Source organism: Schistocerca nitens, chromosome 3 (genome assembly GCF_023898315.1).
Source record: "Schistocerca nitens isolate TAMUIC-IGC-003100 chromosome 3, iqSchNite1.1, whole genome shotgun sequence".
Taxonomy (NCBI): Eukaryota; Metazoa; Arthropoda; class Insecta; order Orthoptera; family Acrididae; genus Schistocerca; species Schistocerca nitens.
The window spans coordinates 643,910,093-643,937,804 of NC_064616.1; the positions used below are offsets into that span (position 1 = coordinate 643,910,093).

The window sequence follows — 27,712 nt, forward strand, 5'->3', positions numbered from 1 at the left end:
TGGCTCTTTCTTACCGAAGCCAAATTTACGAGGCAGTTTGTCTTACTTTAGATACAGATCTGCCTCCGTTGTCGAAGTCGCTAACTCACGCTTGTGCGATTGCACTCGACTCGGAGGTGGCCCGTTCGAAACCTGGTGGCGGAAGGAATTTGCATAATAGGTACCAGGCCGCCAATAGCAGAAATGGTAGCTTGCAGTTCCTGAACATCACACTTAGCGTCAGTGTCCTGGATTTAATTCCAGACCTCTCCTCTAAGTTCCTTGAAGTAAGGGTTCGTGACACTATTGATAGTGATCCATATATAGGGTGGGAATGTTAATCTCGACGGCTCTATTGGCACGAGGTTCCGTGTTGTTATCAGGTTTCACGGATCTGTGTCTCTCATTGTCATGTAGCACAAACACTGCACAACATTGTACACACAATCATTACAGCCACCGTCATATACACTTGCAACACACCATTCACGTACAACCGCAATAGGAAACAGATAACTTCTCCAATTAGGTGACTGAACCTACCCCTCGGTGCCAGCTAGTCAACCATGCTATAAGACTTTACTTTAGACACTTCCCGACTGTGCTGGCCGGAGTGGCCGTGCGGTTCTAGGCGCTACAGTCTGGAACCGAGCGGCCGCTACGGTCGCAGGTTCGAATCCTGCCTCGGGCATGGATGTGTGTGATGTCCTTAGGTTAGTTAGGTTTAATTAGTTCTAAGTTCTAGGCGACTGATGACCTCAGAAATTAAGTCGCATAGTGCTCAGAGCCATCTGAACTTCCCGACTGTTTTGGGATACACATTTGAAAGGTTTGGTCGTTTGGTAGACAACATTTAAAACTAACATCTTCTATAGGTACATAGTTTTACTGATTTGTGCGTCTCGCGCTTGTGTAGCTTCTGTACACAGAACAATGCTCTCTAACTGGCCGCGACTGGAGATCTCAGGTCTACAACAGTGTCGTCTGTGATACTGTGTAAACAATCTCACTCCACATTGTTAACATTGTCTATAAACCCAAATTAGACGGTGCGCAGTTGCCTGTTAAGCACGAACCTAACTACGGATGAAGGAGTACACTAGCGATCAATAACCGTTACTACGTGTTATTCCAAGAAGCTAAACTGACCAATAAACATGCAGGCTCTGCTACATATTCCAGGATTTACCGATTTCATTCTCGCTTGATCATTTACTGACTTGCGTCCAAATTCTTTTTTTACAGTGTTCAAAACAACGATGTGTGTCTCTCCCTACAGACCATACTAGTAAAATTAGAGACAGTCGAGCTCATAGGAGGGCTTACGAACAGTAGGTCTTCCTGCAAACCGTTCCAGACTGCAACGGGAGGGGAAGTAAATGCCAGTGGTACACGAAGAACCCTCCGCCACACACCGTGTCACTGGGAGGATAGACGTAAATTTAGCTCTAAGCTCTTTTTCCCAATCTGGTGACTGATTACGTGAGACAGACTTAGGGCAGGCTGGTGTGACGCTTTCACAATAATTATCAACTGAAATAGGAAATACACTGATCAGCCGGAACATTATGACCACCGACCTACTATCGATATAAACCCGGCCAGACGATAGCAGCGTCATCTGGCGAGGAATGACTCATAGTCACACACACACACACACATGGTGCATGTAGTATCAGTGAGCGTGCTGACCGCGTGTAGAATGGGGAAGACGCGCTATCTGCCCGAGTTTGACAGAGGGCAGGTAATGATAGCCCAGAGGCTCGGCACGAGCATTTTGGAAACCGCTCGGCTTGTCGGGTATTCGAGGAGGTCTGTGGTGAACGTCTTCAAAACGTGGCGAAACCAAGGTGAAACCACGTCCAGACTTCGTGGGGTTGGGAGGCCACCTCTCACTACAGATGTAGGACATCGTAGGCTAGGCAGACAGGTAAAAGGACACGGGCGAACTGTTGCAGAACTAACATCAGACTTTAATCTGGGCAGAGTACAAGTGTCTCTGAACACACAGTGCACCGAACACTCCTAACGACGGGCCTGCGCAGCCATCAACTCATGCGTGTGCCAATGTTAACACCACGACATCGGCAACTGCGACTGAAGTGGACACGTAACCATCGGCACTGGACGCTGGCGCAGTGGCAGAGCGTTTTATGGTATGATGAATCACGATACGTTCTTCATCATGTCGATGAGAGGGAGCGAATCCGTCGTCTTCCAGAGGAACGGCTCCTTGACACCTGTATTACGGGACGGTGACAAGCTAGCAGCGGCTCCTTTACGCTCTGGGGAACATTGGCAACCATGGGTCCAGTGGAGCTCGTGCAGGGCGTCATGACGGCCAAGGAGTGTCGTACACTGGTTGAAGACCACGTACCGCTTCTTGACGATCACGTTTCCCGACGGCAGTGACATTTTTCAATAAGATAATGCTCCATGTCTCAAGGCCAGGAGTGCGATGGAGTGGTTCGAGGAACACACTGGCTAGCTCCAATTGACGTGCTGACCCCAGATCTGACACGCGAGATCTGAACCCGATCGAACAAATCTGGGATGTGGTTGAACGTGGTTTCGAATCTCATCACTTACTCTCCCAAAATTTGCGGGAATCAGGTGAGTTGTGTGTGCTGGTGTGGTGCCAACTCCCTCCAGCGACCTAGCAAGGCCTCATTGCATCCATGCTTCAGTTATTTTGGACACTTACGTTGATGGAAGATAGAATTTAATATTATGCCGACCTTTTTGAAGGAATCATTCCGGTATTCATGACCAGTGTTAGAGTTTATAAGACCTCCCCTACCGCATCATCCAGATCCTTACCACGAGGTGATCCATTTAGTAGTCTGTAACTCCTGTTAGTGCGTCCATACCTGTGCTGAAGGTCGCCAGTTAGGATACCAGTACTGAAAAAGGAAGAACATAATGGAGTCGGAAAAGAGAATAATGGTGACGGCTTAAGTTCTTGTTGCCATAATGTTTCATTGTCCTATGTTAAATTGTAGTCTTCCCCACAGTATCTTATGAAGTAGGAGCATGTCATAGATGTTGACGGCAATTCCTTCGTCGAACATCAGCAGCTAGGTTTGCGCTTTCAGGAAGTAATATACTGCTTTCAAGAGAATTTTACTATTTTCTCTCTATCGTCAGCTAGATCACAAGCACAGTTCCACACTCTACACACCGTTATAACAGATGCCTGCAAGATACGGCGACACATCATCCTCAGATCGGAGGCAGACAGTGAGGAAGTTCTTCAACTACGACCTGCTTAAAACGCAGTATGCGTTGTACCACATTTTTCGTACAGTCAGAGTGCAGCACAAGGACTCAGTCAATTGACAGTTACGAGTAGCAGTCTTGTAAACAAGCTGATAATCCTACGACGCACTCTTATGAACCATGAGGAGTAGTCGCTACTCTTTACTGATATCGATATTCAAGCAGAATGTTCCCCATTAGGAACACTCCATTTGGTTCCTCTTTGTCTCTTGGTAAATTCTCTGACTAGTAGGCCAGTTAAAAAGTCGCAAGCCTCAATTTAATACGAAGTAAATTAAATTAATTTGAAAGAATCTGTGTGATTAGTTGGAGTAACCCAGTATTCAAGTATTGGTGTCGTTCGACTTCTTATTATTGATTACTTCACTGGAGTGCCTCGTCTACAACGTACTCTGCAAGCCGCATAACGGTGTGTGATGTAGGATACTTCTGGTACCACTGATACCCCCTAACCTGTTCCACTCGCTACTGTCGCGTGGGAACAATGATTGGTACTTCTGGTACCACTAACCGATACCCCCTCCCCCCCCCCCCCTACCCTGTTGCACTCGGCACTGGCAAGTGTGAAGAATGATTATCGATAAGCCTCTGTATTAGATCTAATTTCTCGAATTTCCTAGTCGTGGTCATTTCGCGAGATGTACCGGGTGATCAAAAAGTCAGTATAAATTTGAAAATAAACCACAGAATAATGTAGATAGAGCGGTAAAAATTTATACACATGCTTGGAATGACATGGGGTTTTATTAGAACAAATAAAAATTCACAAAATGTCCGACAGATGGCGCTGGACAGCAAACCTGCTACCGTGACGGGTGAGAGGTACGCCGGTATGTTACAGAATCGCACCGTCCACAGCCTGGCTGATAAACACCTACTGGAACGTACGATGTTTATGCACGATAGCGCTCCACCCCATATTGCTAGACGCGTGAAAGATCTCTTGAGCGCGTTGTTTGGTGATGATCGTGTGCTCAGCCGCCACTTTCGTCATGCTTGGCCCCCAGATCCCCAGACCTCAGTCCGTGCGATTATTGGCTTCGGGGTTACCTGAAGTCGCAAGTGTATCGTGATCGACCGACATCTCTAGGGATGCTGAAAGACAACACCCGACGCCAATGCCTCACCATAACTCCGAACATGCTTTACAGTGCTGTTTGTTCACAACATTGTTCCTCGACTTCAGCTATTGTTGAGGAATGATGGTGGACATATTGAGCATTTCCTATAAAGAACATCATCTTTGCTTTGTCTTACTTTGTTATGCTAATTATTGCTATTCTGATCAGATGAAGCGCCATCTGTCGGACATTTTTTGAACGTTTGTATTTTTTCGCTTCTAATAAAACCCCATGTCATTCCAAGCATGTGTGTCAATTTGTACCTCTGCATCTACATTATTCTGTGATTTATTCAGTTTTCAAATTTATACTGACTTTTTGATCACCAGGTATGCCGGAGGACGTAATACGTTGCCCGACTCTTCTTGGAAAGTCATCCATGGAAATTTCAATAGTAAGCCTCTCCATGATGCACAACGGCTCTCTTGTAACGTCTGCCACTGGAGCTGGTTGAGCATCTCTGTAACGCTCTCGAGTCGACTAAACGATCCCGTGACGAAAAGCGCCGCTCCTCGTTACATCTTCTCTGTCTCTTACCTGATAAGGTCAGAAAACTTCCGCCCACTGCCTGTTCATCATCAGTCGACACTGGTGCGAAGTTGCTCGGAAGCGTTTTCCGAGTGTTGAGAAAGTCGAGCTGCTGGAGGGTGGCACTAATTTGGGCGTCGGAGGCGTCGGCGTTGTAGTCGGCGTCGCTCGGTCGAGAGCGCCGACCGGCGTGGCCGCTGGTAACGATGTCAGCGCTGTTTAAGCAGCCAATTACGGCGCCGTCTGGGCCCTGGTGACGGTCTCATGCATATTTCATTAGGGTGGGACACCCGGCAACGTGTTGACCTTAAGTTCCGCTGGCGAAACGCATTGCGCGCGATAACCAATTAGGTTACATCTGATTTTTATTCCGTTTCGAAGGTACGGGTGAGTGAGGCTGCGCTCTTTTCTTTGTGCGGCGAGGTGCGAGAATGGCGTTAAACGTTTCCGAGAAAAGGAAGACACGTCCGCAGGTTTCATTGAGCGCGGCCAGCAAGCAGGCTCCTGGAATTCGAGCGGACAGCTCGCCGCGCCGGCAGTTACGCGCGCACGCTGGCAACAATGGCTTGCCTCGCCGTGTGTCTCCTGTGGTAGCCTTCCTGTTACGTCCACTTCTGGCCCAACTGCTACTTTTCTCTTCCACTGTGTCACAACCCGCGGGTAGTGACGCCAGGTATGCTTGCCAGCGGTTTCCAGCATTTTATTGCTGACTACGATGGGTGCTCGGCGTTAGTCGGCATTTTGTCGGCCAGCAGGTAAAAGGCAGCCGTCCCCGGCCCCCTCGTTGTCTGACTGCATTTACTCGTGTCATCGAGCTCTGCTAGGCACCGATGGAAGTGTCTTTATGCGCTGCAAAACCAAATCCGAGAGAACGTTCGAGTTTTCTGTGGCAGAATGTTAGTCCTGTTCTCTCAGACTTGGACTTTAGGGAGTTGATTTCAGGTATGTCGCCAAATCATTATCGATAACAGTTTTGGCAAAGATAGGAGGACGAACTGACCATAGCATTTTGGTAGGACAGGGCGAAGTATCCTACTGTTGTAATTCGGTACAATTACGAAAACCTCATTGGTAATAACAGGTTCAACCAGATTTATTGTTCCCGAGTGCGATCTTTATATTTGTTCATACAACGCATGTTTTCATTGCTAGTCTTTACACCTTTGGTGAAACCACTTTTTCGGGAATGGAGCCGTAGTCTAAGAAAAATCGAATGTTGCACTGTTACGAATAAAGAGTTAGGAAATTTCGCCTAGCTGAGCAAATGCAGTGTACATTGATTCGCTTTTTAAAGCAATTTGGGTTGGAGAGTTAACTGCCTACATCTTCATTGCCTTTGAGGATACCTCCTGCAGTAAGGAACGAAACTTCAGGCACAAAAATACGTCTTAGACCACAGCCTAATTACCACAAAACCGATGTCACCAGTCATCTTAACATTTCTGCCACGATGGTTGGAAAGCCTCAATAAACCATGTTTCCTCGATACCTTCGTTCAGAGCTCTTGTAGATTTCTTTGTGATTTTACAGAAACATCGCATTTGAATCTTTACAATTTGTCTGTGATTGAATAGTCTACAACTTCGTGTCACCGGAAGCGAAAAAAAGCCGTATTCCGTTGCCTCCATTTAGGTACAGAAGACTTATTATAACCCATTGCTATATACAAATCAAACACAAACACGGAACGTAGGCTAACACGTCCAACAATCTATGTCCAAGACATCAGTCAGACAGAAGCTAACGACTATGGTAATTCACCAACTTTGACAGTGTTGGCTAGTGGAATCAGTGAAACGCTAGGCAATTAATGAAATACACGAACCCCTCGCCCTACCCACTACTGCCACTGTCCAAAGTAAAACAATATTTATCTGCATAATAATTCATTCAGCGACAGTCAAAATCTGAACTATAACTTTACAAGAGCCGAACTGTTGAGGTTCTCATGTAGCCCGAAAACCACAATACGGAGCGTGGCTGATGGTGCGGATAAAATTTTCTTCCCTTCCAGCTATATTCATAGGTACGATTTTCACTGTGTTTACCGTCGAGGTCGTGACGAAAGTTGTATTTGAGAGGACGTATGTTTCTAGGCTGGTCTTGGAACATTCGCTGTCGGAATGTTAAGAGTAAATCTATCCATGATGCACTTCTTTATAGTGTCTCCCACCAGAGTTTGGCCGGCCGGTGTGGTCGAGCGGTTCTAGGCACTTCAGTCTGGAACCGCGCGACCGCTACGGTCGCAGGTTCGAATCCTGCCTCGGCCATGGGTGTGTGTGATGTCGTTAGGTTAGTTAGGTTTAAGTGGTTCTAAGTTCTAGGGGACTGATGACCTTAGAAGTTAAGTCCCATAGTGCTCAGAGCCATTTGAACCCACCAGAGTTTGTTGATAATTTCTTTCATGCTGTCATGCTAACGAAACTGATCTGAGGGGTATCGTATAGCTCTTCTCTGAATCTTCCCTATATCTTCCGTCAGTTAAGCTTTGTAATGGTCCCATACTAATGAACAATAGTCAACAATTAACTACATTAGAGTTTTGTAAGAAACGCCTCTTATGAATGTATTACACTTCTTTAGGATACATCTGATAATTCTCTGCCTAGCAACTGCCTTCCAGTAAATAGATTTACGTGATATTTCAATCTTAAAGAGCTGCAGGTAAAACCTCTCGATATTAAAAGGTTGTGAATAACTCCACTATCGGGATTTGCTAGAAACTTTAATTATCTGCAGTTTTCCCACATTTCGCATTAATTTTTTGATGATACAGCCACCTGCATACTTTCTTCTGATGCCGCGTCGCTAAAGCTTTTTACTTACATAGGTTTGTTACAATGACAGCGAGGTTTCTGTCTTTTGTACACAGGTATATTACTAAATATCACAAAATTGGCAGGGAAGAGGAAGAAATTCACAAGGAATACATCGTCGTCAAATGTGTGTCGTGTTCTATTTTATCTCATATTAATGTAACAATTCTTGCACACTTTGGCCCATGACAAATATGTGAGAAACATTAAAAGACTTAATTAGTTCACTCCTTCAGTGTAGATTCTCTCCTTAACCCATTGAGTACCATCGGGACGTATGTGTGCCACGATGGGCTATTAGACAATTACAGCATGTTATTGCTATGTATCAGTGTCACACTGGCAACGGGAAACCTACTAATGATTGAAAAAATTCTTATAATTACAGATTGCACCAGTAGGTTGTACTGTCATCGAGTTTCATTGTTAACTCTCGCCTCCGTACTGTCACACTGAATTAGTTCAGGCAACTCAGTTACAAGGGGTAAGCTGCCTTAGCGCCTTCCCGGACACAACGGGTCAGCGACTTGCAGCCACGAATTCACGCTTTCCACTTCACAAACGAATCCCATATTGAACACTTGAAGTGTGAGAGATGCTCTGTCCTTTGATGTGTGTCTGTTTTCAGTGTGTCTTATAGTTTTTGCGCAATTATCTTCTGAAACTCTGGAGGTACTTATAAATAATACTGTGTATGCTACACCCATCCCCAACCCCCTTGGAAAACCAAACAGCGGGAAACACTCTTTTGATATTGTTAGTTGTGATTAAGACATTAATTAAAATATCCATGTGTTAATGTTTTTGGAATCAAAGTGGTAGTCAGGAGGTTAATCGTCGATTCTCTGCTTAGATTCTGAGGGATGCAGCTCAAAATTCTCTGCTAGCTAACTAAAATATCTTACAGTGAAACAACATTCAGCAGAGAAACGATTGCAACATAAATGACTTATAACTAAACACTGGTGCGGCGTTGTTTGTTGAGTGCGAGGGGTGTGCGTGCTGAGATGCAGGCCACGCGAGCGCAGACTTGTGTCGGCGGGACTCGTTTATAATTCCAACATTGTCGACCGTTCGCCAACTGATTTAAATGGGCGTTCGTTCGCAAAGCGGGTCACTGTGACATTTTTCAATGAGTGCCGCCGATCGTGTGTCTGCCAATTCACTTTAAGTGACCCACACCGCTCTTAAATTCGAGTCCAGCTTTCGACACCTGCTCGGTGTTCCCGCACGCTAGTGATAAATTAGGCGCAGCGCGGGGACAGAGATATATACGAAATGTCGGTCGCCTGGAAAGCACATATATTCCGCAAAGGTCACCCAAGAGTGGTGCTCGCAGCATAATGCATGTAGCAGCTCGTCGTGCCAAAAGCACAGCTAGTAAATCAGATCATCCCGCGTGGCAGCACTTATTATCACGCTTTGCCGCTCCTCTATAGACGACACGATTAAGTGTGGAACACTTCTGAAGGCCGAGAGAGCTAAGGTGTAAAAGCGACGGTACTCCTGTGACCTCTGCCAGCGAGGAAACTCCGATTCCTGAGCCGCTCGCGTAATATTATTAGAATCGGCGGTTCACAGAAGATTGCTACTGAAGTGAAGTGCTACCGAAGTGTTGCGTTAGGAGGTTCCCGACATGAAAAAACGACAAGGAGACCAGTTCGATTTGTTAATACAAAGATGTCCAGAGATATCAGTGTGAATTTTCAGTGCCATGAACAGCTGGTGGCGGTAAGTTACGGCAATTCGCTTATGCGCTACAAATAAGTAGATATCGGAAAGGGGAAACTTTCCTAGCCGTCTAAACATTACTGTAGAGTCCACAAAGTCCTAAATTGAATGATACTGGCTGTTTCGAGACTCAAAAACAGTTTTCTTTAGGTAGTCCTCCCTTCCTCTGGACACCAGTATTGAGTGTGATTGTGGTGAACTGAAAACAACGGATCATATTCCGGAATGTCTTATAGTATCAGCATTACAATTAACAGACTGTCACTGCAGTTGGCGTACTGAATGAAACCAAATGGGTTGAGGGAGTGAATTATATCCTTGTAATCGGAAAGAGCGAAAAATAAATGCCCGCTCGTTCGTAATTGTTTATGTATTTGTGAGTTTCTCATATCGCTCCAGGTGAATTCTCTTTTCCGTAATTACACAAGTCTGTAAGAGCTCCGCCTCTAATGACGTTGTTATCGACGGTACACCAATATTTAACCTTCTTTTATATTTTTGTAAGTATAATATTTATTATTACTCGTTCGTGTCTCTGTCTCTTTTTTGTGTGTCTAACAAGAAGCTTATCGGTGTAGATCTTCAGCTAGAAGATGCGAATACAGAGGAGACACTGAAGATCTCAGAGTCAGTTTTCACGAGAATTCTAGTACTTTTGATGCACACCAAAGAGGCTAGGAAAGGTAGATTAGCGCATACGTAGAGTCATTTGAGTGTCTAGATTTTCGAGGTCCAAATTTATGGCAAAAGGAAGCTGATGAGCGGTACTGCCATTTACCAAATTGTAGCCGTTAGAACATGAATTCTAGGGCAGATTCTCTGTCACGAACTTGAGTTACAAGACTGTCCTAAGTAAGCCAGACTTAATATTAACAAGTGGCAACTTCCTCTTATGCACAGGCGCTTGGAATACAGCTACGAGGAGACTTCAGAAAGTAAGGTACACATTTTTGTGGCAGGCCTAATAACGTTTCTTGAATGCTGCATTATACCTCAAAGTAACGTGGATGCATAACATTATTTTGCAGCATAGCCATCAAGTTTCCGTAAACATCGGTCGGAGCATTCAACCAATCGTTCAATTCCTCGACGATAGAAATCCCCTTTCCCGACATTCTTTCAGCTTACGGAAAAGATAGAACTCGCATGGCGCAAGATTTGGATTCTCCGATCAGCATCAGCCACGTCTGTGCGCCATACTGTCCCACGTCTTTTAAGTTTTGGAGTTCGTTTCCAGTTGCTGCGCCGTTGGACTACCACAGAGTGATGCATACTACCTGTACCATAGCATAGCTGTGTGTGCATGAAATCCTGAACGCGTACCCTCTTCTGATAATGCGCCAATATTTTGTTGCACAATGGTCTTAGCTTGGGACCGCATGTATAATTTACTTTCCGAAGCTCCTGCATATAAGACTGTGCGGGCGGGGTAGCCGTCCGATCTGAGGCGTCTTGTCACGGTTGCCCCCTCCCCCCTGTTCGAGTCCTCCCTCGGGCATGGGTGTGTGTGTTGGCCTTAGCGTAAGGTAGTTTAAGTTAGATTAAGTATTGCGTAAGCATAGGGGCCGATGACCTCAGTAGTTTGGTCCCATAGTTCTTACCACAAATTTCAATGTGAATATACGACTGTGAGTCGTATAAAGTGTACGACCGAGATCACTTTCGCTTAAGATGTAGTTCTGATTTTAAAAAAAAGGCATAAGGGCACAGATACGGCCAGGAACCGTGTTAATAATAGCTGACAACCTTCATTCATGAGTGATTTTGTCCGTGAAGGGCTTCATCTACATCGTGAAGAATCTAGACTTCGATTATGATCCTGCGCTAAAAGCTCTCTCTCTCTCTCTCTCTCTCTCTCTCTCTCTCTCTCTCTCTCTCTCTCTCTCTCTCTTTCCTACGGAAAAATTGGTTAGCCAAGTGCCAGGTAGCGTGGACATTGTCTCTTTTCATGGGAATATTTCTTAATAAATGTAGGCCGGGAATAAGCAGGAGACACCATAGCGACCTGAGACATGACGAACATATTCCATTCTGACGTTGTTCTCAATACGGTATATGTTTCCCAGGAAGATTGAGTCCAAGGCGCTGTACTCCAATTTTTTATCCTACTTTTGTGGAAGGGACCATTTCATATGTCCCTTTCAAAGGGGAGGTAAGACAAGGAATTAAAGATTTTAACTGTGACTGAGAGTTACACAAATACTTGAAGGTTTAAGTTCTTCTTCAACAGGAACCACCCCAATTCAACCCGTTTTTATGTACGAAGGATGGAACTTTAATAGTGGCAAATATTTATTTGCAGCTCGTACAAAATAGATACGTGTTTCAAAGTTTTACTGACGTTCAAAGTAGTCACCAGCATTGTGTATAACCCTTTGCCAACGATGTGGGAGTCGTAGGATACTCTCAGCAATGCCAGTTGTGTTGACTGTTCGAGCGGCACGGTCTATTACCCGACGAATTTGTAGCAGTTCTGAAGCGAATGCCGTGAAGTGTTTCCTTCATTTAGAAATCGAGTTGAACTCATAAGGGCTTAAGTCAGGGGAGTGCAGTAGGTGGTATAGCACTTAGCAGCCCCATCAGTCAAATAAATCAGTAACAGCTTGCACTGTACATGCTTGAGCATTGTCCTGGGAAATGATGGTCAGGTGCCGGCCGAAGTGGCCGTGCGGTTAAAGGCGCTGCAGCCTGGAACCGCGAGACCGCTACGGTCGCAGGTTCGAATCCTGCCTCGGGCATGGATGTTTGTGATGTCATTAGGTTAGTTAGGTTTAACTAGTTCTAAGTTCTAGGGGACTAATGACCTCAGCAGTTGAGTCCCATAGTGCTCAGAACCATTTGAACCATTTTGATGGTCAGGTCCTGCAGAAAGTGCCATCACTTCTGTCTATATGCTGTTCATTTTTAGAACACAACCTATGACCAGCTTAGACCTGGTTCTGGATATAGCATCACGATGGACATACGTGTTTGGAGTGTCCGAGGAAACTGAACATTGCCAGAGTACTTTCGTCATAATGCGGGCTCTTCACGTGGTGAGGTGATATGGGGTGCCACTGGATATGTACCACGATAGCCTCTGGTTCCTATAAGCGTTGATTCGGAAAGCAGACGCTACGTTTCTAGCGTTTTAACGACGGTAGTTGTCCTCTATTTTCTAAGTCTCCGTAAGGCTCTCTTTCAACGAGATATCGCAAGATCGCATGTTGCTCGTGCTGTCCTGATGTATCTAGATACCGATGGTACTGCCCTGGCCAGCACGTTCTACAGACCTTTCGCCCACTGAAAATATTTGTTCATGCGTGGCCGAGAGACTAGCACGCAATCACTCAGCAGCCACTTCGATTACTTCACTATTGCATGCAGCTGAAGCAGCATGGAATGACGTACCGCATCTGCCATCCAAGTTCGGTTCGATTCGTTTCCCAGCCGGGATAGAGCCATTGTGGATGCGACAGGTGACAGCATTATGTAAGAGGACCGTTCAGTAAGTAATGTAATATTTTTTTTCTGAAAGAAGGTTGGTTTTATTCAGGACTCCAGTACACCGCATTATTCCTCTTTCTTTTGGCTACAAAACCATATTTTTTATATAATTTCCGCTCAGTTCGACGGCCTTACCCCATATTACTGGAAGAGTCCGTATGCCCGCATTGTACCACTCTACTGGTCGACGTCGGAGTCAACGTCTTGCTCCATCAATAACCTTCTCATCACCCGTGACTTTACTGGCTGAGGGTTCGGCCCTGAACTTTTTCTTCGGAGGAGAGGTGGTGTGGCGACACTCCATGGACTGTCGTTTTGTTTCTTGTTCGAAGCGATGAACCCATGTTATGTCGCCCGTGACGATGTTCGACAAAAAAACTGTCACGATCAGCCTCGTAACGTGCAAGCAATTCCGCACAGATGGTCCTTCGTCGCTCTTTATGATATTTTGATAGGCGGCGAGGCATACATCTTTAAGAACCCAAACTAGTGGACGAGTGTGTCAGCACTACCAACAGAGACGTCCCGTTGTGCAGCGAGGTGTTTGATTGTGATCCGTCGATGACCTCGAATGAGAAAGTCCGCACGTTCCAACACTGCAGGAGGTGCAGCTGTATACGGCCGGTCAGCACGCGGGAGATCGGACAGGTTTGCGCGACCTTGTTGCGATGAAAACAGACACCTCGCCCAACGACTCACCGTGCTTTTGTTGACTTACAGGTCTCCGTAGACATTCTGCAAGCGCCTATGAATATCTGCGCTGCTATGATTTTCCATCAAAAGAAACTTAATGACAGCTCTCTGCTTGGAACGCATCTCCGTCATAGACGCCATTTTGAAGGATATTCATAGCACCGCCGCCTATAGGAACTTCTTGAAAATATAGTGGCTGTAGCTGGAATATTCCTCAATGTCCTGCAACAAATCCCGCAGTTTTTCAACCAAACCTGGCCAAGAAAAAACTGTGATTTAACCATCTATCCCTCCTAAAAAGTTCTGTAATTGCTGCCGTGCCTGGTATGGCAATTTTAATGAGTAGCAGCGTATGTGAAAGTCATCCTAAAGACAGAGCTCACCGTAATTTTCTTCTTTCTCGGTGCAGGGGAAAGGGCTGAGGAGGCGAGGACACAATTGTTCTCCTGCCAGTTAAGTGATTGGAGGCTGCTAGTACGGAACGTATCCGGAAGTCGGTTCTGGTGACGTACTCCGGTGCAGAGTGAGTCAGAGGAAATGCAAAGCCGCGAAAGTGAGCCCGCGCGGCGGCCGTTTTGCTCTTGTTCGTGTTGCGGAATACGAGAGCAGCCGCACTTCGTGGGGTCGCGCACGTACGCCAGCCGCAGGGCTCTCACTGCTCTTTTTATCAATCTGTTCTGTCGCAGCACGATCCCACGTCTGCTTGGGGGGTGTGGCGTGTGAACTCCCTTTTCCTGTTTTATTCCTCACGTACGGACTGAATCATCCATCATCTGACGACATGTTTTCGCTAGGTTAGAGTGCCGCGGAAATTATGGTCACGAGTGACAAAGCTAGAAGAGGGAAAAGGAACTTTTTGATAACTAGGTAGCTCGCGTAGTAATAAGACACTGAACTCGTATTCTGATTCGTAGGGTCAAATCACTGTGTGCATGTACTGAATTGTGTTCCCCGTGGACCCCTTTAAACCATTTCAGGTAAATTACGGTGAAACCGGAAGTCGACAACACGCTAGACATTGTTTCCACATTCAGGATCGAGGATGTCGGAAGCTTGTCCATTGTGAAAATTACTGTTTCAGAAAGGTTCATCCCATTTGCAAGATAAAGTTTTCTACATCACTGAAGACAGAAATTTGGGGTAAATAAATTGTAACGTACGCACTGATCTACAAAGTTTTTGCACGACTCTTCAGTTACGTCTATACAATAGCTTGTCCTCTGAATGGACTTTCGTCATTATTTTGAAGAAAATGTCATTGAAGGGAATGGTCACTTTAACAAAGTCAAACTTTTTACTTAGCTGATTGTCTTATAGTTGGTCCCGTTTTCTTATCATGAGTATGACTATGGCGAGAGGTCTTATTTGTGCGAAAAATATGTACTAATTTCAGCATTATAAAGTTTCGATGAATCACAGACTATAAAATAAAATGTCTCAATTTATATCTTGCCTATTTTCATCTCTTCATGTCAAAAATTAACATCAGCTGGCTCCCATGAGCTAAAAATTTCCATCAAACATGTCTCTTACGTACAGCTTCACAAACATGACACGATTCCATCGCACAACAACTTCCCACGAAGTGCCAATAATAAGAAGTACAGAGATTATGCTTGAGGTGACGAGGTGTAGATAGTTTACATAGTTGTCAAAGACATCGTTTCGTTTAACTTATCTATAACTTAGCAAAACTTATAAAAAATTAAATTTATAGATTTTTATGTGAAAGCTTCAAAATTATCATCATCATTTGCTTTGGGCCCTTGCCCCACTTCAAAGTGGGGTCGTCTTTGTTACTATGGATTTGGCGATGTTAGTGTCAGAGGGTGGCTGGATGCCCTTCCTGTCGCCGTCCCGTACCCTCCAGGACACAATTAGTGTACCCTAGCTGTCTGCATCTAGTGTAAGCCTGGAAACAGTGCGAACGTTTTTCAAATGTTTGCGAGTCGTGTAACTAAGGCGGGACGTGGGGACCAGCCTGGTATTCACCTAGTGGGATGTGGAAAACCGCCTAAAACCACATCCAGGCTGGCCGCCACACCAGCCCTCGCCGTTAATCCGCTGGGCGGATTCAATCCGGGGCCAGCGCTTCTACCCGAGTCCAGGAAGCAGCGCATTAGCGCCCTCGGCTAACCTGGAGGGTGAAGCTTCAAAATTATCATAATTACATAAAACATAAAGAGTTAGGCATTATATAATTAATTTTAGAGAACATACTTTCACACAAACTTCTCTACTTATAAATGAAATTACCAGTGCGCATTGGTATAGAAGGTTTCAGAACGTGTATCAGGCTTGATCACATCACAGTGCACATACAACCTTGGAGTACTTTTTACAACTACATTTCGCTTGAAAACTTTCATTTACGTTCCACAAACGTTCAATGTGCCCTCAAACGTGCACGACAAATATGCGAACGATAGTCAAATTCTTCCCGTACTTCCGTTAGCTTCTCTGAAGTTCCTGCATTCATTGCTGTTGCTATGTGGCATCGTGGTTCACTAAACGTTTTTGAAAGGAAAGCCACACAGATAGAGTCCTTTTCAAACCTCCACAGAAAAATTACGTACCGTGAGACCAGGCGACCTTGGCGGCCAGTAGTGGAACGCGACATCGGTACACCGTTTACGGATGATCGATCGTTGTGGCAGTTCAGTTGTTAATTAATGACTTTGCTTGTAGGTGAACTGAATTGTACCTGCTGAAATGGAGAACGTCAAACGCCTTTTCTTTTCTTGCTGTATTATCGCCTTCACGATTCGCTGCGCTTTGGGGAATGAATGGGTGCGTGAGCAAGTGAATTAGCTTCAATAAGGCCACCACTACCGGCTACGACATCAGGTAGCAGCTTACAGCTGGTGCCAAGGTGAACTTCTAGTTTTGATTCGTAAGTTCATGCTCATTATACATTGTCTGTACATATGTCTGGCTTGTACATATCAGGTGTTTTATCAAGATTTAGCCCCCTGCTTGTAAAGCAGGGCTTATGAAACCATCCTCTAAAGTCGGGTGCCATGCACCTCCATCCATGTACGAAGTATTTGTAGAATGCACGCTTCACGAAATTAGAGCAGTTCTTTTTCAAAGGTATAGCATAACACTGTTAAATGTTTGGTCATATATTTTCAGGTAATGATTTATAACAAAATTTAAGAACCAAAAATTGGCGTAGAAATGTGAAGATCTTAAAAAGAAGCGCTGCACACTCACTGAAAGTTTTAGGACCTGCGTTGGGAAGTACTAGTTACGACAGGGAAGTTCAGATATTCTGTAGGATAATATGGTGTGGGTATTGTCCGAATAGTATCATCGATTACATCTACATCTACATCCATACTCCGCAAGCCACCCAACGGTGTGTGGCGGAGGGCACCTTACGTGCCACTGTCATTACCTCCCTTTCCTGTTCCAGTCGCGTATGGTTCGCGGGAAGAACGACTGTCTGAAAGCCTCCGTGCGCTATGCTATGCTATGCTATGCTATTGCTATGGTGTGGCATCACCACGATTTTGTCACTGAACGAAGAAAATAGGGTGCGTGGTCAAATGAATCGCGCTTATTATTTCACGGCGATGATCGTGTTAATACATACCAAGTGCGGTTCGTGCATAAGCCAGTGGCGGCCGTGTGCTACACATACATGGGATCCCTGGGACTTCTGGTTGTTACAGAAGGCACGGCGAGAGCTCTGAACTACGTCTATATTATTGCTAACCTCTTGTATCCCTCCTTGACTCATGTCTTTTCCTCCCAGGTTTATTTCTAGCAATATATGTCAGAAGCACATAATCGTACTACTGTAGTTTGAGGCTGCGTGATGATGTGATGGAGGTATTGTTCTATACCGAAGAGGCCCTGAAATAGTACAAAATGAATCATATCAGGTGTGTTATCAAGATTTAGCCCCCTGCTCGTAAAGCAGGGCTTATGAAACCATCCTCTAAAGTCGGGTGCCATCCACCTCCATCCATGTACGAAGTATTTGTAGAATGCACGCTTCACGAAATTAGAGCAGTTCTTTTTCAAAGGTATAGCAAAACACTGTTAAATGTTTGGTCATATATTTTCAGGTAATGATTTATAACAAAATTTAAGAACCAAAAATTGGCGTAGAAATGTGAAGATCTTAAAAAGAAGCGCTGCACACTCATTGAAAGTTTTAGGACCTGCGTTGGGAAGTACTAGTTACGACAGGGAAGTTCAGATATTCTGTAGGATAATATGGTGTGGGTATTAAAAAAGGGGCCCAGGAGCAGGTAGAGGTGGAGAAGGTGGTGGGGAGCTGTGATGTGGGGTAGGATAGGGAGGGAAAAGCTAGAGCTAGTAGATTGGATAAATACTGGAGCCGATTTCATTGTCTAGAAGAGGATAATGGTTGAAGTTTGGTTGGGATAGTTAGTGGAGTGTTTGTAGGTATAGGATTGGTGATTTGTGTTGGCAGAAGCGCGTCAGCACATATGCATTAGAAATTAAGTGGGAAACAATATGGCTGTTGTCGTTGGATCGGATTATATTTTAGGCTGTACCGAAGTGGTCAGTGTGAACGAGGACGTGTGAGAATTCGATGGCATGGTAAAGTATCATTGAGAGGGAGGGTAAACAGTTTCGGATTATAATTCAGACTGCATGCTGTTCGAAGATTTGGGGAGAGTGATAGAACTTTGGTAGAGAATTGTTCGAATGAAAGTTTGGTAGATCTGGAGGAAAGTGAAGAGCTGCAATCTCTTTGTATAGCACATTAGTAACTTTAGGGTTTTTGTTGAATGATGGGCTTATCATGTTAGGTTTCTGTCGAGTGTAGTCAAAGTTATTTTAGGTTGTTAGTTCGTAGGATAGGATAGTCACAAATGGTTATGTAGTTGTTAATGGGACGGAAACTGTGGGTAGTTCGTCTCGTAATAGCTGCCTGACTTTTTGGAAGGAATTATGTTCAGAAGCCAACGGTTAACCCATGAGGGAAACTGGTTAACGTGGAGTTGGAAGGATCTTTGGGATTTCTGGAATGCCGGCCGCGGTGGCCGAGCGGTTCTAGGTGCTTCTGTCCGGAACCGCGCGACTGCTACGGTCGCAGGTTCGAATCCTGCCTCACGCATGGATGTGTGTGATGTCCTTACGTAAGTTAGGTTTAAGTAGTTCTAAGTTCTAGGGGACTGATGACCTCCGATGTTAAGTCCCACAGTGCTCAAAGCCATTTGAACTATTTGATTTGATTTCTGGAATGTAGGGTAAAAGCTAGAAAAGTGATGCCATCAGTTTACGAAATAAGGTAACCAGGAGAGGGTTGTTTCTGATATTGAGTGTGAAGGATAAACAGATAAGAAGGGGGACAGAGCTTCTGGGCACAGCTGCGGACTGCCAAGTTCGGCGAGTAAGTAGGTGATATAGCTCGTAGTATCCAGTACAGATGTGGATAAGGTGCTTCAGAATCTAGTAACAAAGGAATGTCATAATAAACTACCAAATTGAAACAACAAGATTTACTGAACAGAATTCACTACATGCTGAGTGTTTCATTCAACACGAAGGAAGTAACGTGGTTAATGTCCTTTTATATGGCCTCTGCTCCGAACAAAATGACTGTCATTACGGAAGGAACGACACGGGAAACAAGTAGAATTAGTGCCACAGAGGATAGCAGTCTGAGTCGTTGATTTATGATTTCTAAGTATTCCTAGGATCACTTCAGGTTGATTTCAGGGCGGCTGTTCAGTAGCATTGTCCTGTACGTATGCTAGATCTTTTGTAAATTCTGAAGAATGCCAAACTTCTTATTGTCAGTTGCTGATAGAACCTTGGCCGGCAGTAAGATACATAGCTTGGTACACTGTAAGAACTAAGCGCTGTTAAAAACGCGCTTCCAATTTCCATCTACGATTATAGTTGCATGGTAGAAAATTCAAAATAATACTGGAGAAAAACAGTACATTAAAAACATGTAAAGTGCTCCTCATTCAGGTTGATCTCCGAGATTACGGTTTTAGTTTAAGTAACTTACCTTGCGGAAAAAGGCCCGGTGACGAGGTTACGCCATGTGACATCCGGTTTATCTCCTTGAGATTGTAGCTGTGCGAGCCACATGCACGCAGCGCAAACATAAAAATAATTAACCAGCGATGTAACGGAAAGGTGTGAGGCCGGCCTCGAAGATTTGTTGTCTTGTTTTCGTTCATTTCTCCCTGAGATTCGTATTATTCATGGCCAGTGGAGAATGGGCAATGTGCCCACAACGGAGCATAACACTGACGTTCTATCTGTGTGAACAGAAAGATAACAGAGGGTTTTTGAGCGCAGATTCACTGCTCTGTCACTCATATACATACGTTGCTTAACTCGAACTTATTCTCGATGAAACAAGCATTTCTGAATTACTTCACGATTATGTAGTGGTGGTCATAAACGTATTGTATAAGTGGTAAGCCACTGATTCAGCAGTTTGATGGTTTCCTTTGTAAATTCGTATCATTGGAGGATCCAACTAGGAAATTTGTTTTTTTTATCTCCCGAAATGCAAGTGGTATCTGTGTGATGTAATAGACGTTTATAATCAGCTGCCTGCTGAGCCTGAAAGGACTGCATTCTTTCGTAAGAGTGGTATTTTTAAGGAGGCCAGAAAAGTTACCAAAGATGAACGTCTCATGGAGAATAGCTGTCACACCTCAGTATAAAATCTTACTTGCTTAGTCACCTGGCTACTAATGGCACATAATTGGAATATTACGGAGAGGGAAGCAGAAATAAGAAGAGAACTTTAATTAATCGCGATTCTCATATGAGGAAGCAACGTTCCAATACCACAGTTGCCAGCTGATTGGGTACTGGGGCATCCAGCAACCACTGTCGCAGCGTCCATCACTCGAAGCCGACCCACTGATATAATTATTCGACGATTAAAGTATGCAGTCCCGGCACTTTCAAAATCATCGATCATAGCTTAATTTGAATTTCCACTTATACAAGCGGCACGTTTTATAAACTCGTTCCGAAGGAAACCTTGGAGCAGATAGGACAGGGCAGCGCTAATTGAGACTGACTGTTCCGCGTGGGCTTGGCAACAGCTTCAAGCCTGCTATTTACTTTATGCATCTTCCGTGCTGTCAACGGCGGTAACGCCCTTGCAAAAAGTTTGGCGCCTGAAAACGTGCAAAATCGATCAGACTAATTCCTGGTATACTCGTGTGACACTAATAAAACATAAAAATATGGAGCAGCCTGTTATTTAACTGAGTATCAACGACTCTCGCGTCATAACAAGAAAGTTATCATTATAACCCAAATTGGGGGTCGTCTATAATTGACACAGTTTCATAGCCCGCAAACAGTAGTTTATGCAAATTAGTCTTGGCAAGGTGCCTGAAAAGCGTATCGTTTCTGATGATTTCTAACAAACTATATTTCCACACCGATGTTGTTAGAGGCGAACAAATATAATATATTTACGATTATTTTACACCAGAAGGCGGACAAAGAGTATAAGTTATTTTAAAATATTACATTTCCAAATACATTGCGTAAGGCGTAAACTGGAGGCTGGTAAATGGCTTAGAAGCCGTCTGACCAGTTGGAACGTCGGTAATCTGTGCATTCAGAAAGTCTTGCTTCCAAAAATGGTCGAGAGCTGTGGCCAGTTAGTGGGACACCAAAATATTTTTGGAAAATTTGTGCTAAGGTCTTATGGGATCAAACTGCTGAGGTCATCGGGCTCTAAGCTTACACACTACTTAATCTAACTTAAACTAACTTACGCTTACCCTGCCTGAGGGAGGATTCGAACCTCCGACGGGGGAAGCCACGCGGACCGTGACAAGACGCCTAAGACCGCTCGGCTACCCCGCGCGGCCAAAATATTTTCTACACCTTCTGTAAATATACAGGGTGCTCTAAATTTCCCCTTACAAACTTCTGGGACTTGTAGAGAGGACTGAATAGACAATATTTTGAATTGGACCCACGTCCTACAGCCGTTTGAAAACATGTTTGGCCTCATGCGGTAGCCGCGAGGTCTAAGGCGCCGTGTCACGGCCCGTGCGGCTTCCCCCGTCGGAGGTTCGAGTCCTCCCTCGGGCATGGATGTGTGTGTTGTCCTTAGCCTAAGTTAGTTCAAGTTAGATTAAGTAGTGTGTAAAGTTAGGGAGCGATGACCTCAACAGTTTGATCCCATAAAACCTTACCACAAATTTCCAGGTTTCAAAAATATGTTTGGCAACAGAGTAGTCATGGCGGGGAACGCTTACATCTGATCGCCTGATGTCATTTGACGTCTATCCTACCTCCCTGACCTGGTTAGAGCCTCATTCATGTGACTGTGGGTTTTAGAGCAACATGGCTGAATACACGTTTGCGCTATACTCCGACATGATCCTTCTGTATGGTGGCGAAACTCATGGCAACGCACGAGCTGATCATTGCCTTTTATCATTATCCACAACATCCAACTCCATCGCATACCCCTTACGTCACAATTACGCAACGATTTCTAGGAAGGTATACCTTCACCGACAGCAGGAGTGACACTGGTGCTCCAAGGAGACGCCGCACACATGGATTGGGAAAGAGGTCGTACAGCACCACGTACAAGAGAACCCCTCAGTGCGTACGCCAGCAGTTACGCATACAATGGATGTTGCTCCCAGCATCGCTGGTATGTTCTGCATGACCAACAACAACATCCATACCACCTCAAAAGGACATTTCAAATGGTTGTAGCACGGAAATGGTACGTTTCCAGACATGAGCTCCAGTTCAAAATTTTGTCTACTCAGTCCACTCTACAAGTCCTATAAGTTCGTAAGGGGAATTTTAGAGCACCCTGTATACTCAGAAAGTCGCTGTGCAGTGCTTGGGGGAGGGGGGGGGGGCGGGAGGTACGTCAAACCAATGAGCAAATTTCTACCTTCTACCCTGTTCCATTCGCGGAATGAGCAAGCGAAAAATAACTATCTATATGCCCCAGGACGCGGCCCAGCCTCTCTTCCCTTATTCTTGTGATCTCCGCGCGAGATGTACGTTGGTGGCAGCAGAACTTCATCACGTTCTACTTTGAGTACTGGTTCTCTGTATTTCCTCAACAGGAATTGGCAGCAACAACGTCGCCTTCTTCAAAAAAATGGTTCAAATGGCTCTGAGCACTATGGGACTCAACTGCTGAGGTCATAAGTCCCCTAGAACTTAGAACTACTTAAACCTAACTAACCTAAGGACAACACACACATCCATGCCCGAGGCAGGATTCGAACCTGCGACCGTAGTGGTCGCGCGGTTCCAGACTGTAGCGCCAGAACCGCTCGGCCACCAGCTGCCGGCTCGCCTTCTTCCACAGATTCGCATTGAAGTTCTCCGAAAGTCTCCGTTACACTTTCTTACGGGTTATACTGAGCTGTTACGATCCTTGTAGTACGTCTTTGAATGCGTTCAGTTTCTACTGCCATGCCACTGAAACAGTTGCAACACTCCGCTCCTTCCATAAAAAGTCGCTGTGCTTTCCAGAGTCTCAAAAATAAAAACCCTTCATTTCTACATAATGGTTCATTACAAATGCTCTATCGATGTCTGCCTTGTATACTGCAGATCTCCACCTTCCATTCAAAATTAGAAGACTCACACACTATAAGGTGCAGTCAAATGAAAACAAAACAGATAGAAAAAACTAAGTAAACTGTTTGTTATTTCAAAGTATTATTTTAAATCGCACTAACTGTTAAATCATTTATCCCATTGTGACACAAATGTTTGCCGTTGTCTACGGACCCATAATTGTATCCAGGCGTGCACCTCTTTGTCAGAAGCAAATCGACGACTACGAATGCTTTTCTTCAGAGCTCCAAACATATGGAAATCGCACAGGGAGAAATCGGGACTGTATAGATAAATGGAAATGCCGTGTGGCTAGGGTATCCCGTCAGGTAGACCGTTTGCCTGGTGCAAGTCTTTCGAGTTGACGCCACTTTGGCGACTTGCGTGGCGATAGGGATGAAATGATGATGATAAGGACAACACAACACCCAGCCCCTAAGCGGAGAAAATCTCCGACCCAGCCGGGAATCGAACCCGGGCCGTTATGTATGACATTGCGTCGCGCTGACCACTCAGCTACCAGGGTCGGACACTGTATAGATGATGTGTAAGGGCTGCTAAGCGAAATGTCAGCAGCTTCCTCGAAACAACCATGGGAGCATGCCAGAGGTCATTATCCAGCAACAGACTGATACTGCCCGTCAGCATTCCTGGGCGTCTGAAGTTGATGGTGCGTTTCTATTATTGTGAGGTGTCCACGCTAGGAAATGGTGTCAGAGGGCATCATTCTGTTGCAGGATAATGCCCGCCCTCATATTGCAAGGTTGTTTCGAGTACGCTGCAGAAATTTCATTGGGAAGGCCTTACACATCCTCCATACAGTGTCTATCTGTCTTTATGCAATCCCCAGATTTTTGGGGCCCTTAAGAAAGACATTCGTGGTCGTCGATTTGCTCCGGATGAACAGGTACACGCCTAGGTACAATCATGGTTCCGTACGCAACCGCAAATATTTTTCCATGAAGTTGTCTACCGTCTTGTCTCACACTGGAATAAATGTATTAAGCCAACAGCTTTGCGTCCGCAATTTTGTAATGTATGGCAGCAACGGCGAGTGATTGGGCAGGTTCAAATGGTTCAAATGGCTCTGAGCACTATGGGACTCAACTGCTGTGGTTATCAGTCCCCTAGAACTTAGAACTACTTAAACCTAACTAACCTAAGGACATCACACACATCCATGCCCGAGGCAGGATTCGAACCTGCGACCGTAGCAGTGGCACGGTTCCGGACTGCGCGCCTAGAACCGCGAGACAACCGCGGCCGGCGATTGTGCAGGTGGTAGGTCGTAAGTGTCATACAGTAAACTTAGGAATTTGTAATCATAATGACGTTAAAATATTAGTCGCTCTGTAATTGCATCATAAAGTTATTCTCTATTGAATATGTCGAATTACGAGCCCCGTTCTCGTCAGTTGCGGGAAAATGAAATCTGCGGCTGAGGCTCATAAAATGCTGGATAAGGCCTATGATGAGGCAACTATAAGTGAAACAACGTGCAGAGAACGGTTTCAACGCTTCAATAACGGCGATTTTGACGTCGAAGTCCGGCGTGACGGTGGAAGAGAGAAAGTTTTCGAAGGTGCAAAATTGTAGACATTGCTTGACTACGACGACTAAAACAATCACAGGGGATGGAAAACAACTGATGTGATTGAGCCGAGCTGTGAAAGACAAACAGCCACAATACAGTGATAGACATGAAAAAGGTGATTTCGTTACATGACAATGCTCGATCTCATTTCGCAAAATCCGTCAAAACACACTTGGAAACGTTGGAATGGGAAGTCCTACCCCACCCGCCGTATTCTCCAGACATTGCCCCCGCTGACTACCACCTTTTTCAAAAATGGTTCAAATGGCTCTGAGCACTATGGGACTTAACATCTATGGTCATCAGTCCCCTAGAACTTAGAACTACTTAAACCTAACTAACCTAAGGACAGCACACGAGGCAGAGAAAATCCCTGACCCCGCCGGGAATCGAACCCGGGAACCCGGGCGTGGAAAGCGAGAACGCTACCGCACGACCACGAGATGCGGGCCCACCTTTTTCAATCAATGCCACACAGCCTGGCTAGCCAGCCCTAGCGGTCATGTGAACAAGTGCAAAACTGAATCGATTCATGGCTCTCCACAAAGGACGTTCAGTTCTTCCGCCAGAGGATTTGTATGCTACCCAAAACGCAGGAGAAAGTGGCGGTCAACAATGGCCAAGACTTTGAATCGTAAAGTTTGTGTAAGTTTTTCACAATATAACCTCGAACTTCGAGAAAAAATGTCAGAAGCAAAGTTGTAGACCTAATATTAAGAGTCATAGCGATTACTTTTGAAGTGATAAACAGTTTACTCACTTTTTTCCGTCTGCCTCGTTCTCATTTGACTGTCCCTAATGTGTCCAAATCCTTCCCTGTATTGTCTGTTGTGGGCGACAGCTCTTCGCTAATTTTAGTGTAACATCTAACGAAACTAAAGTACTGGTACTGAGTTCTGTGGGTACAATGAACGAAGATGAGCTCATGAGCATCACAGTTTTCCATTCTTTTGTATTAGCGCCAGTGTAAAAGCAACGCTTATTTGGGCGTTATGTCGATATCTAGTCCTCTTTGAGTTGTGAATTCCAATAGAATCGCGGCGCGCCTCCGTGGTATAAGAAACTCCTGCATCAATACATACAGATTAATCGGTGGACAATAGGTGTACTGTGCGACTAAATACATTCTGGAAATTTCATATGATACAATGCAACGCATATTTTAAGGAAGTGACGTCCCACAGCTCATAAGTATTTGAAAAACATCATGATCACCGCCTCGAGCTGCTGATGAAATTCTTTCTCTAAAAAACCATTCTCTGTCTACAGACCAGCATCTGGTCCTTAAAAGCATTTACAGCATCATATTAGAATTATATAAAGTAATCGACGTCGGATAATAAAACCACGAGTTTTTCACTGTTTTTTACTTCATAATAAATTACATCCTCAATATATAAACTGTGCTAGGCAGTGCACTCTTTCATGTTTATCAGCAATTGGCGTTAACACTACGAACGGCCGCGCACCACATACAGCAGACTGTATAGCTGATCACTGTTTAGCACAGTTTATTTATTAACTGTGTAATTTCTATTACGATGTGACAATACTGACAAATTCATGGCTTTATTATCTGACGTCAGTGATTTTATATTCGCCTAAAATGATGCTGTTTATGCTTTTAAAAACTAGATGACAGTCTGTCGACCGAAGCTGGTTGTTTACAAAAGAATTTTATCAGCAGCTCGAGGAGGTAATCGTGACGTTTCTCAAATGCAACACACATTTGGTCAGCTACCTCTCGCCCTACCACATAATTCGAATTGTACGTTTTGCCTTACTGCTCTCCAGATTTTCGTTGTTGTTCTGTGTCATGGTTCTATAATGAATCCTGCGAGGAATTTAGGATGTAGACTACTGCAACGCATCCCATTAGTTCTGTACATTTAGTTTTATTGTTCCAGAGGCTGGTGTTGAGCTGTCTTCTGTGACGTCACTGCGTCATTGGTTGTTGGCGTCGGTAAGTGTTTACGGTTGGTAATTGAAAGGCGTCAGGCGGATAAGGAACCGGAGCGTGCTGGTTATGTAATTTAATGAGACCGGGTTAACATGATGATGGTTATTGGCAGTTTCATTACTGCAGATTTTCTCAAGTTCCGGCGGATGTCGGCAGTCACTCATAGTGGACCAAAACAGTGTTACTTATGCAAATTAAATTCGTCACTGTGTTCTTGTACCTAGTTGTGTTCAAGTGTAGAATGAGCCTGTCAGGAAAGTCAAGGTGTAGGAATTTTTATTGAGTTTTCAGTTAAAATATTTAGTTTTCCATGCACCAAAAGGAAGTTTATTCGTCTTACTAGGTACAGCTGGATCCACCAAGAGTGGTTTGCAAGGTCGCTAGCCAGTCTTGAGGGGGCCGAGAGGTGATCACGTCAGAAATGCACGTTTGTTATTTCGGGCTTAGGCCCACAGATGAGTTAGGAAGGAAACACGCCCTAGTTAGGTGGATTCCAGTGCAATACAAAACTTGTGGCTTGCAGCCGAGGCTATTCGGAAGCGGCCAGCAACCAACATTCATTTAGTCCGGGAACAAACAGCCTCTGCTGAGGGGACGACTTTACTTAGCTCGTAGGCCACACTAATTTATACAATAAACTAATATGACCAGTGCACTTGAGTCGTGACCATAGCTAATACTGACTGATACTGCAATTGGGAACATATATTGAGCCACAATGAACTATCTTACCAGTGACATGAGTACGAAACAAAAATATTTCCAACAGCTAAAGAATTACTCATTATATATCGTAAGGTTCGATGTTACAGACGCTAGCTACCTTATATGACTCTGTGTGATATCAGAACTGAAGAATGCATAGCCTGTAAATCAGAGTTTTTGATGAGAATTTTATCGTAAAATTTGAAATTTTCCCGGCGAATCAACTGTTCAAAAAGATTTCGGG

At 44.7% G+C, this 27,712-nt stretch overlaps 1 protein-coding gene across 1 annotated transcript in view; it reads left to right on the top strand.

Annotated features, from left to right (window-relative positions):
- LOC126249378 (uncharacterized) overlaps nt 1-27,712 on the top strand; it is a gene marked incomplete at its 3' end in the record, with an annotated part of 812,647 nt that overhangs the window by 559,760 nt on the left and 225,175 nt on the right. The gene's annotated exons all lie outside the window — the stretch shown is intronic.